A 12,582-nucleotide genomic window follows, 5' to 3' on the forward strand; every position below is an offset into this window, starting at 1 on the left:
ACACGGGAAGTTCTGTGGCACGTGCAGCTGGGGCTGAGGCCTAGGGCTGAGTCCGGCACGTGGTGCTGGCACCTTGGAGCCCCTCTGGCCAGTCCGGGGTCTCAAAGGGTTGCTTCCATTCTGATCTGAGGCCAACTGGGGCTCAAAACTCAGTCCTCTCCTTGCAGTGGGGACACTCCCTGCTCTCGCCCCCATTACCGGTCCCCGCCACGGCCGGGCTTTCCCGAGTGGCTGGGGCGGCCTCTGCCAGTCCTGCCGTAGGACAGGGAGCACTTGGAGCCAGATGCTGTGGACAGAACGTCTGCACCACGTGCCTTCACTGCATGCTGCAGTGAATTAAGACTTTGGGGCTGCAGGCGTGGAATGAGCGGATGCCACGTGTGAACAGGGCTTGGATTTGGGGCCAGGGGTAGAATGTCATAGAATGAGTGTCTGAGCCCCCCCAGATTCATGTGTTGGCCTCCCCCCTGCCACGTGATGGTGTTAGGAGCTGGGGTCTTTGGGAGGGGCCTGGGCAGAGCCCACACAGCTCTCATAGAAGAGACCCTGAGAGCTCCCCGCCCTCCCCCACAAAGAGACACCGCAAGACAATGTGTCTATGAACCAGGAGGCAGCCCACCCCGCCCCAGACACGGAACCCACCGGTGGTCTTGGACGTCCAGCCTCCAGAACCATGAGGAATCATGACATTGAAGAATCCTCAATGAGGAATTCCTCCAGACATTGAGGAATCAATGTCTGTATCAGCTGCTCCCTTGTCCCGCTCGGTTAAGACCGAACGGACCAGGACACCGGGCTTTTCCAGTCCAGGCCCATCACGTACGAAAAAGCAAGAGGCCACAGAGTCTGCATGGGTATCTGAAACTGTAGGTGTTCAGAGAGTTCTTCCAGTCAGGAAAAGAGGAAACGTCTCTGTGGAGGGCTGTTTCGTGGCTGAGACAGACCTTCCGGACACAAGTCATGGTGGAGTTCACAGCAATCCCGGGACATTGAACAGATGCAGACAAGGGCTTGTGGGCCGCATGGACGGGCTGTGGAGTTCAGGAGTCAGCCTGGGGTGGTCTGCATTGGGGTCTGTCCAGCAAGCAAGTTCATTCAGTTTCCACCGCCTCGCGATGCCTCTCCTAGAGGGGAAGGTCAAATGCTTTCCGCCTGCCTGGTCTTTCCTTTGAAAGTTGCTGCTCTCCTTACCTGGCCTCCAGTGACGCCGAGTTTCCTCCTTCCCAGCTCAGCTCCTGAGCACCGGGTCCTCGGGCGACACGGGCCCCTCACTTTGCTGCAGGCTCACCACCGTCAGCCCCAAGCGCCACGGTCTGCACATTTGCACGCGCTCTGTAATTCACGCGTCTGCCCTACACCTGTGTGTCAGCGCAGGCTCCCCAGGAAGCAGGTGCCGAGACAATTACGCGTGCAGAGGTTTCATCAGCGGAGACGCCGCCCCACTGGGAGGGGGTCCAAGTCTGGGAGAGCGAGCCCTCAGAGGCTGAGTCCCGGGGAGGCTCCGCGGTGCTGTGGGGGACCCTGAGCCGCAGCCGACCAGTGTCTTCCTCCGGAGCCTGATGCACCACCCCGGCTGGAGCAGCGGCGGGACTGACGGCCTCCCCAAAGCAAGGCCGTGGGTTGCAGAACGCGCCGGCGAGGGCCTGGCCAGGTCGTGCCCTGGGGTTGCTGTGCTGGGAGGTCCGTGAGGCACATTTTTCATGGCCGACACAACAGGCTAAGTTGGTTTTGCAATCCCAGGTACCGTGTTTTACCGTTGCGGGAATTGGCCCTCTGTCCATCCGAGAGTGTCTCCCTCTGTCATTTCCCACGATGGCTGTCCCTCACAGCTCTCAGTTCAATGGCTGTGTGTCCATTCTTCGCCCTGAGAGGAGAGCCGTGCAGGACGGGGTTCGAGGCACACTCCAGACACACATTTCCACAGCAGCGAGGGCCCTTGATTATAACGAAAGACGGAAGGGGAGTGTTGCCCTGACTACGTCTGTGTGTCTGAGGGAGGCGCAGCTGTGCCGCGAGGTGGACACTCCCGGGCCTGGAGACAGAGAATCGCACGCTCACGCAGATCCGCCTACCCGCTGCGTGACATTTACCCGGTGACACAAACCGTGCGCGGTTATCAGGGGAACTCAGGGAGATTCGGTCTGTCTGGGCATATCTCATCTACTTCTACTTGTGTCCACACCTACACACGCGTCCACACCTGCACCCGCCTCCACACCTACACCTGCATCCACACCTACACCTGCGTCTACACCTACACCCGAGTCTACACCGACACCTGCGTTCACACCTACACCCACGTCTACACCTACACCTGTGTCCACACCTACACCCACGTCTACACCAACACCTGCCTCCATGCCTACACCCACATCCACAGTTCCATCCACGTCCACACCTACATCCACATCCACACTTACATCCACGTCCACACCTGCACCCGCGTCCACACCTGCACCCGCGTCCACACCTGCACCCATGTCCACACCTGCACCCTCGTCCACACCCGTCATACCTGTAACTGCATCCTACCTGGAGGGGGTCTACCACACGTATATCTACTCTTTCCAAACTGTTTCTTCACTTGTAAATTGACGCAGTTTACCTGCCGACTGCTAGAGAACTTTTCAGGGCTACGTTTTATTTGGACAATAGCCTTGGGTCTTGAGTTCTGGAGAACTCAGGAGGGAGGCTGGAGAAAGGGCTGCGTCACCACAACCTACCTGACCCCTCAGTGGGCGCTTTACCCCCCGGAGAAAACTCTCCCTCCTCAGCCCGACCCCTGCTGAGCTGGGTGACAGTTCTGGGGGGAGGGGCCTGTCGTGCACGAGAGGCGGAGCTGAGAAGACAATGTTGAGGGTGGAGAGAGGTTTGGTGGCCCTTTGGGAGCCTGGGACCCAGCGGCATCTGGACAAGCGCCTCCCATATGTGCTCACGTGAAGGAAGACCCAATGGTGAAAAGTAACAGATACATTCTGAGCTGCATCCCATGAGCCGGAGGCCAGAACGACAAGGTTAGCATCCCCGGCTGACTACCGCACACGAGCACAGCACAGTGAGGTCAAAGCTCCCTGACCATGAGCCTGCCTCCCTCCCACGTGTCCTGCCTGGGCAGGCCCTGCAGACTCCGGCTCGGTTCAGGGTTTTGTAACCTCCTCCTCCGGCTGCTTGCAAACCCTGCCAACCCGCGGTGAGAGGTGGCTTCTGGCGTGCCGAGGGGGCCACAGGGTCCTGGCGCGGTGGCTCCGCCATTGGGGTCCACCCACACCGCCCTGCAGAAATCTGAAGGTCCTCAGGCGGCTTCGGCACCACAAGTGGAGCTTCTCCTGCGCCCCTTGCTGACGCGGGCCGCGGTGCAGAGACACACCCGCTGCATTCAGGCCACCCTCTCGGTGACAAGTGGCCCCTAATCATCACTAGGTCTTTGTTTGGATTTTAATTCCACTCCGCGAAGACAGCGGAAAGCAGCGTGTCTGGTGCTGGTGAGGAGAGGAGCAAGGAAGCCGCACGGGCCGGGAAGGGAACCGCACGGCGGGGTCAGCTACGAGGCCGCCCTGGCCGCCTCCAGTGCACAGGTGCGCGGGCCACGGGCACAGCCACCAGGGGACACAGGAAGGAAGCACGAGCCGGGTTAATTGGACACGGTTGATCAGCGAAAGGAGAATAGCCTGGAGTGAAGGGACAGGATCCCTTAATAGAGTAAAACGTTTCCCATCAAGCCTCCCCGGAGCAGCTCTAAGCAGACTCTGCCGCACCGGCCGGGGACAGATGCAGGTGACGAAGGCCACGGAGTAAACAGGAAACGAGAATGCGCTCGACCAGAGGCCGGGCTGTCGTCGTGGGAGAAGAATCACTTCCTCAATTTATTTTGCGGCGCGTGAGGTGAGCGGCCGGGAACATTGTGTCCCAGGCGGGGTCGCCTCATTGCGCGTCCCACGGCTTGTCTTACGTGGTGCCGGTGGCCGGGGTGATGGGTTCTAGGAAAAACAGCTCCTCATAACCGAGCCGGCACTTTGGTGTCTTTACCTGGTTTCTCCAGTCGAAACAGGAGGAAGGAGAAGGCATCACACCTGGTTTCCCCTTTTCTGGCCAAAACACCTCCCTCTGTTTGTTACACTCTCAAAACTTCATCTCACCCACCTGTGTCTGAGCTACAGCGATGAGGGTGACGGGGCTCCGCGGGACCCACAGGTGTGGATGCTTTGAGTCCCCAGCCAGCCCAGGATGTGACCCCAACCTGTTAATAAAACCCTAAGAAAACAGAAAAAAAAACACCCTTACCGCATGGAAAACTAAACTTGTCAGGTAAGCTGCTATGAATATCTAACAGGAGTTCCCATTAAATAAAAAGATAATAGAATTTTTCGTGGATTATGTGGGCTTCGATTCATGAAAAACAGCAACTTCTTGTTTTATTCTTTTCTGTTCCTTTTCTTCCCTATGACCTATTTATTTCATGGCTGGGAGTCTGTACCTTGAGTGTGTGTTTCTTCCCCCATGCCCTCCCCTGTGGCACTTACAGTTTGCTTCTGTATCCACAAGTCTGCTCCTACTTTCTATTTTAGATTCCACATACAAGTGAGATCATTAGGTGTTTGTCTTTCTCTGACTCATTTCACTGAGCTTAATGTCCTCTGGGTCCAAAACCCTCTTGTTTTACTCTTAAAGCCCCCAACACTGAGGGGCAGAGGGGAGGGCTCTGGTCACAGAAGTGACAGAAACACCTGCCTGAGACCGCACAACTGAAATAATACGGTGATTGTTCCCGGAAGAAACCAGAATCCCTCTGTGTTTAACATACTGTCAGGTGGGTTTTCTTTTCCTTGAGGCTGAAATTATTCCCAAGTAGTTCAAGGAAATGGAAGTATTAAATAGAATGAATGAAACCATTTAAATCTAAACACATATAACAGTAACACTTGAAATAATCTGATAAGAAAAGTCATAAGTTAGACTACATTAAAATTTAATTCTACGTCAATTTTTTCAAGCACACCCGCCGTTCAGACCGTTTGTGCAGTGAGAGCGGCCAAGGCCACGGCGGCTGGTTCAGGCAGCGTCTGCACACGGACACCTGCTCCAGGCCAGCCACAGGCACTTGCCGTGGGGTGTGGTGTCTGGGGGAGCTGCAGTCAGGGACCCCGGCTGGCCACGTGCTTAGGCACCGCCTCACGCACCTGCTCTGTGAAGCCTCCTAAGGGTCCTCAGCTGAGGCATTTCTTGGGTACGGCTGCACAGACCACAGGCTCAGTCAGCACTTCTCCCCAGCCCTGGGAGCTAATCCCCCCATCGTGCTAATGCTTCTGGCCGACCCCTGGGGCCTGGACATCCTGTAACTAACTGCTCTGGAACCTGACAGGAGCTGACCTCCAAGAAGTGAGTGTGATGGCAGAGGACAGAGATGTGCAGGACCTCAGAGCCCGACCGCAAGGCGGAGGCTGTGAGTTAACCAGCCCCAAATAATAACCTCGCTGCTTTCAGAAGCAGCAAACTCTTTCCTCAAACTCACAGCTGAAGACTTTTTTTAAAAAAACATTTATTTATTTTTTTGAAAGACAGAGAGAGACAGAGTGCAAGTGGGGAGGGGCAGAGAGAGAGGGAGACACAGAATCGGAAGCAGGCTCCAGGCTCCGAGCCATCAGCACAGAGCCCGACGCGGGGCTCGAACTCACAAACCGTGAGATCATGACCTGAGCCGAAGTTGGATGCTTAACTGACTGAGCCACCCAGGCGCCCCAAGACTTTCTGACATAAACCAGGCTTAAACTACCAGAGGGAAACGAGTAAAGCATACAAACGGGTAGTTGCTGGAAGCCATACCAGTGAGCAGAACATGTGGAAAGATGTCCTCTTACCACCTGAGAAATGTCTCACTCACGAGACTGGGGGCTGGGACTGGGACCCAACCTGGAAACAGGGAGGGTCTTTGCTGATGAGATTGGAGTGACAACAAGGCCTTCAGGTGGGTCCTAATCCAGTATGACTGGTGTCCTATAGGAAGGCGGAGACCAGGGAGAAGGACTGTGGCCACGAAAGCAAAGTTGGGGCAGCTGTGAGCCAAGGACAGCACCACCTTGAAGCCGCTGGGCAAGGAAGGTGCTTCCCTAGACCCTGCGGCGCCTTGCCTCCACACTCCTGCCTCCAGCTCCGTGGTAACAGTCCCCTCCTGTTCTCAGTCCCGGGTCTGTGGACCTGTTACCTTAGCGAACCATCCCAGGTCCAGCAGCGGGGAGGAGTGCTACTGCGGTCACAGGCCTGTGAGTGTGGACGAGGCTGCGGGTGGACAGCGGGTAGTGGCTTCAAGCGTCTGGGGCACGTGGCAGAGAAAGCCCAGAACATTCCAAAGAGATGGTCAGTGGGCACACGGACAAGCAAGGACTCCGAGGGTCTCAGGGAGGAGGGGGGAGGACGCGGCCGCACCAGAGGGGACAGAAGGCTGCGGAAGCGTGTTCCACCTTCTGGGAAAGCGGGCTGAGGTCTCCAGCCAGAGCGCGGAGGGTACAGTCTGGTTTCTTCTGCTTTTGTGGTAAAACACGGAGGAAAGAGGGAAGCGGAGGTTGGGACGGAGCCAGAATGCCTGGCCTTGCCCTCGGGCAGGAGGTCATGTTGGCAGGGCGGGTGCAGTCCAGGAACCCAGCGTCCAAACCACAGAAACATACACAGGAGAATTAGTGCCTCTTTCGTTAATTAAATTCATGCTTTATAAATGATAATATCTCACGTATGGTCATGTCGTTGGTGGTAGGAGTGAAAATCTATGTGAGCTTTTGGAGAACAGTCTGGAAAGACCTTCACGACCCTTGGAATTTCTGTGCTGTTGACCTGGGTAATTGCAGAAATGCCCAGAGGTGAGAATGGAGAAGGGGTGATAGCAGGGGAGCTAGATATGTGACCAACAGTTGAAAATTAATCTTATTGAAATGAGGAACAGTTATAAAACAGTAAAAGTTGTATCATTTACAACAGCAACATGAAAAATTATTTTTTTCACTTTAATTATGGAGAAAAACTTAAAACCTCACTGAAAATAACTTTAATTAGGCCTAAATAAATGAAGCACTACATCGTGGTCACGAAAGGTACAGTTCACATCATCAGAGCGCTTGTGAACGTGCTCTGAGCTAGTGAACGTGAAAAATCCCACCAAGCTTTACAACCACAGGAGCTCAGGCCACAGCATGGCAGGCCGACCACACCTGCACGGGGGCTGGTTGTGAGAGTCATGATGAGAGTCACCGGGGAAACAGAGGGGCGTTCAGTGTGTTATTTCAGGGGTAGCCACCGAAAATCTGTTTGGAGAAGTAAAATATAAATCTAGATTCGGCACCATTCAACGAAATAAATCCAGATAGCGATTTAAATGTAAATGTAACCACTGACATTTTTAAAATAAAAGCAGGGGCACCTGCGTGACTCAGCCTGTTAAGCGTCTGACTCAGGTCATGATCTTGCAGCTTGTGAGTTCGAGCCCGCATCGGGCTTGTGCTGACAGTGTGGAGCCTGCTTGGGATTCTCTCTCCCCTCTCTCTGCCCCTCCCCGACTCACACTGTGTCTGTCTCTCTCAAATAAATAAACTTTAAATAAATAAATGTGTACAGGGGAGTGTTTTATAACCCAGGTTAGAGAAGGAGTTCTCTGGCATGACAAAAATACTGGAAATTATACAGAAAGTTGATAAATTCAACTCCATCAAAGTTAAAAGCTACCAATCCTCATAAAACACATAAAGACAATAAAAACACACCTGCAAACTGTGAGAATATCTCACGTGTGAAGAATTAGTATCTAAAATGTGTAAAGGGCTCCACAAACCAGCTAAAGGACAACAACCAAATGAGTAAAAGACAAGAACGGGCAGAGGCCAGACTGGCCGCTTCACAGATGAGCGTGTTCATCAGGGTGATTAGGACGAGGTGACGGGTGTCCCCTCACACCAGGACGGGCAGTCACCGGCCGGGCTGAGGCGGGGTGTCAGCTGCAGGTGGCCATGTGCAGCTGTCTCAGGATCTCGGCTGGCACAGCCCCTCTGAAAAACGGGCGAGCTTTACAGCGTGGAATCGAATGTGTTCACACTAAGTTTTCCAGTTTCTATGCCTAGAAATTCTGGCATACTTTTGTAAGGAAAAAAAATTAAAGAGAACTGCTTGTGGAAACATGAATTGTCATCATTTGTAATGATGACCTCAGAGTTTGAAAGGAGGGCACAGAGATAATTTTATATATTACACAATGTCATATTTGCATCAGTGGAGGAGGCTGTGTGTGAGGTCGGACACATAATATCGAGGGACGTTGTCACATGATCCTGGTTACGGTATAGCGCCTTTGAAAAGTTAAACATAGAAACTGAAACAAAGCTAAATAATTAGGACAGGGTGATCTGGACTTGTAGGGGTGTGGCGGTCAGAGCAGCGCACGTGGTTTCACGCTCACTGAGGATTTTGTCATCCTTGGGTTGAGTGGCTCATCCGTTGCCACTCTAACTTCCCCCCACACACTAAAATCCCCCCGTAAAGCCATAGTAGGGCCCTCAAAGTTTCAAGTGTGTGAGTGTGGGGTACCCGTATGGCCGGGTTAACGGAAAATAATGTTTTTAAATCTGTCTATTCTTTCAGGAAAAAAACTCAGAAAGAAAGATAAACTATGTTTTTAACATCGGTCCTTCTCAAGCCTGAATCTGCTGTTCTAACCGCAGAATCTTCCGAGTGTCTGGGTGGCGCTGAGCATCTGCGTTTCCAGCCAGCTGGCAAGGGGTGCTGGCCCGGTGCCCCCGAGGACCGAGGCTGCAGGACGTCTGCAGGGGATGGCAGCTGTAGTCCACCTCCAGTTGAGAATAGGGACATGTTTGCATAAAAAGATAAGCCTGGACCCTTTCTCCCACCGTGTACCAAGATCAGTTCCAATGGACCAGATTTAGGGGATAGACTCCTACAACGCTACGAGAAAGCACGGTGACTTACTTTATAATTTATGTGCCAAATACAGAAGCAGTAGGGAAATGTGATTCCATGAAAGCTGCTTGCCGGGTAAAAACATGCTGTAATGACAAACTGGGGAAATATTTATGACTTACATTACACAGAAAGCATTGATACTCCCCAAATATAAGGACTGCTAAAAACACAGGACATAAAGAGCAATGACCTAGGAAAACACACTTAGGTGTATGAACAGACTGTTCGCAGAGGAGGAAATTACGTGGCTTCTCAATGTTAAACCTCATTCATTGGAGGAGAGCGCAAATTAAAACTAAACTAGAATACAATCATTCACCCGAAAAGATTAATGCGCTGCTGGTGATCCGAGAAGGCGCCCTTCGCACTGATGGTGGAATGCTGCAGGAAGTCTGCCGCGTCCAGCAAAACACCAAATCGTTTATTACCAGACAAAGCCGTTCTACTTCCAGGGATCTGGCCCCTCAAGCAAGATCCTGGGGGACACAGTCCACACTCTTCGCAAGGCAGCCCAAGGAAGCAGACACCCTGGAAACACAGCCCAGTGACCATCACGAGCCTGACCGAAGAAAGGAGGCCTGGTGTTTCACCACAGGGGACTAAGTAAGGTGCAGTTAAAAACGAATGAGAAATATCTCCAGTGCATGTTAAGGAAAAAAGCAGGAGAACAAAGTGCTTATTTCACTTGTTTTGAAAACAAAAAAACAACCAAGTGGCAAATCGTATACTGCTTTCCTGAGAGCGTATCACACCGTGTATCAGGAGTTACTAATTCATAACTCACCCAATCTTATCTGTAACCCTCCTTCCCCGGCACTTTGTAGACAAATGTCAGGTATTGTATCAGCTTCCCAGGACTGCGGTAAGAAATCACCAAGTAGGTGTCTTAAAACACCAGAAACGTGTCCTCCCACAGCTCTGGAGGCTGGCGTCAGAAAGCCAGGGGTCAGAGGTTGGTTCCTTCGGGGGCTCTGGGGGGAGAGGCTCAGGTCGGTCTCCAGCACCGGTGTTCTCCTCGGCTCACACACCCATCCCGAGGGCCTCTGCTCCCTCCTCAGGGGTTGTTTCCCCTGTGTCTTCTGTGGCCAAACTTCCCTCTTCTTATGAGGGCACCGGTCACAGGGTTAGCGCTCACTCAAGTAGGACTGCGTCTTAACTCGATCACATCCACAAAGACCCCCTCTCCAGACGAGGTCACATTCACAGGAGGCTAGGACTTCAATGTGCCTTTTGGGGGAGAACAGTTCTACTGATTGCGGACATGATCTCGCCTCATCTGTACTTTTGTATATATTTTAATTTTTTATAACAAAATCTTTAAAATAGGGGTCACAGAAACAACTATTGATTATGTTACATATAAATTTGTAATTGTAGTATTATAATGTACCAATAATAAATTAAAAAGTAGAAATTCTAGAAAGAATTATGTAATTATTAAAGAATTATTTAATGTAATGCTCACCACTTTTTTCTCCACAGACACCTTTGCAATTGATCCTTTCGTGGCCTCTTACTAGGATGCTTACAATTTAATTTTGCTTTAAGGTAACAGGCACACGGAGACACGTGTCCTTTGAGAGTGTAGGGGAATATCCAGCTCCCCCTTTTGTGTTTCTGTGTTTTCTCTTCTGCCCTCGCCCTCCGTTCACTCTCGAGGTTCCATGGACACCTGACCCCCGGCTGCTTGGGTGCACCTGTGAGACTGTCCTCTGTGTCCCGAGGTGCTGACCCCAGTGCGCTGGGCGCCGCGGCTCGGGACCCTTTGGTGGCCTGCCTCTCTTGTCACACAACCACGCTGTTAATATTCAGGCAGTCATCACTGGTAATGGTTATTTTCTGAATTGTTCTTTTGTTTTAAAGCAGCATCTCATACTCAGCAAAGAAAAAATGTCAGTTTTCAAGATACGGTTCAAATCAGGAAAGGGTTTCACTGCTTGGTCAGAGCCCGCACTTCCCAGACAGACACTACACCTCGCAGCTCACACTCGTTTTTAAGTTCAGTTTTTTCACTGTTTCCCATTTGAAACACAAAACCTCCGATCGTCAGACAGATAGACCCCAGCTCTCTATTATTTTTGCATCTACAGCCACGGTCACCATGCCTACTCTGACTCTGCTGCTTAAACGCAGGGATGCCCCACTGGATTCCAGGTGGGCAATATCCAGTCCTGACGAGCATGCCTCGGGAAAGGCAGGAACACGTGTCCCTGGGTTTGCGTGCACAGGAGCCAATTCTGCGAGTTCTCAGAATTAATGTTCGTGTGAGAACAACTTATGAAAGAGGACACAACAAAATATGCTAATCTGAAGTTCACATTTATTATTAAACTCAACGGTAACCTCAGCAATTATTTAGAACTTAGCAACAAAAAGCGTTTTTGGAGAAGAGTGTTTTATTCTTAACATTCTCTGCAGTCCCGGCGCATACGTAGCAAGGACATAGCAGCCTGCCTTTCCTTGGTGTGATTATTCCAGATGGGCTACAGAGGGCTCCTGACTGCTCTCAGCCTGGGCAGCGGGCCCCGCACCGGGCTACGCACCACACGGAAGCAACGGCACGTGGGCCTGTGTGGAAGGGGAGCCTGCGGCTTTTCTACCTCTTTCCCAGAGTCTGTTTCGGTGCGGGAAGTCGCGGGGCAACGTGTGCCGTGCTCTTCGTATAAACTGACACAACTCCCGACTTGCTTTCGGAAGGTTTGCCGGAGCTCTGTAAAGCAGGGGTGTTCGCGTGCCGTCGCCGACAGTTTTACGTTTGGGTTCTTATCTTACGTTTCCGCCTCTGGCTCACGCCATTTCACTTTGCAAACAGATGAGAGTCTTTCCCCTGCACCCGAGAGATTCGGACCAAATTACTTTCTTTTGTGGGAGAAGGCGTAGGAATGTGTGTCCTAACCTGATCACGCAGCTAGTTTCTCAATGAACTTCTGATTACACAAGCTGTGCCTTAGCCACCAGCGCAGAGCCCCGTCTGCCTCTCCTACAACCTACCCTTAATTAGTAATTCATCTTTATAGGAAAGTGCAACTCTATTAACGTGTCCCCTCTGGATGTTGATGTGATTTCTGCTTTGTAATTCCCTCCTCGTTGTTCTTTCAGACCACTTAATATTTCATACTGGTAATTAGCAAATTCTTGTTACTTAGTGCTAATTTTAAACATCCCATCTATTTTTGTGGGACACTTTTTCCATAAATAAAACAACCATAGTTTCTCCTCAATGTTCACTGTATTCATTCTATTTATGGTCACAAGGTTGCGATCCCCCAGAAACCACTCTGCTCTGCTGCTTGTGATGAGCTCACCGGCTTTCCTCCTGCTGTCCCGACTCCACCCACTGACCCCACCGGCACATGCATGGCACACCTACTGTGTGCCTGGCGCCAGCAGGAGGCAGGAGGAGTGAGAGCACCAGGGGGTGGGCAGACCCAAGATTCAAGGGGCAGAAAGGAACTGGCGGTCCTTAGGAGGCTGCTACATGCCAAGCGATTTTCTTACCATTCCTGTGAATCACTTCACATTACCCAGTTTTGGGGGATGAAGAAACAGAGACAGAGAAGGAGGGAAGTTGGTGGGTTTGATGTCTTCCCCCTTGTGCCTCTGTACATTTAGAATTTATCACACTAC

The sequence above is a fragment of the Puma concolor genome, chromosome A3, assembly GCF_028749965.1.
Source record: "Puma concolor isolate L17-30 chromosome A3, mPumCon1.1.hap2, whole genome shotgun sequence".
Classification (NCBI taxonomy): Eukaryota; Metazoa; Chordata; class Mammalia; order Carnivora; family Felidae; genus Puma; species Puma concolor.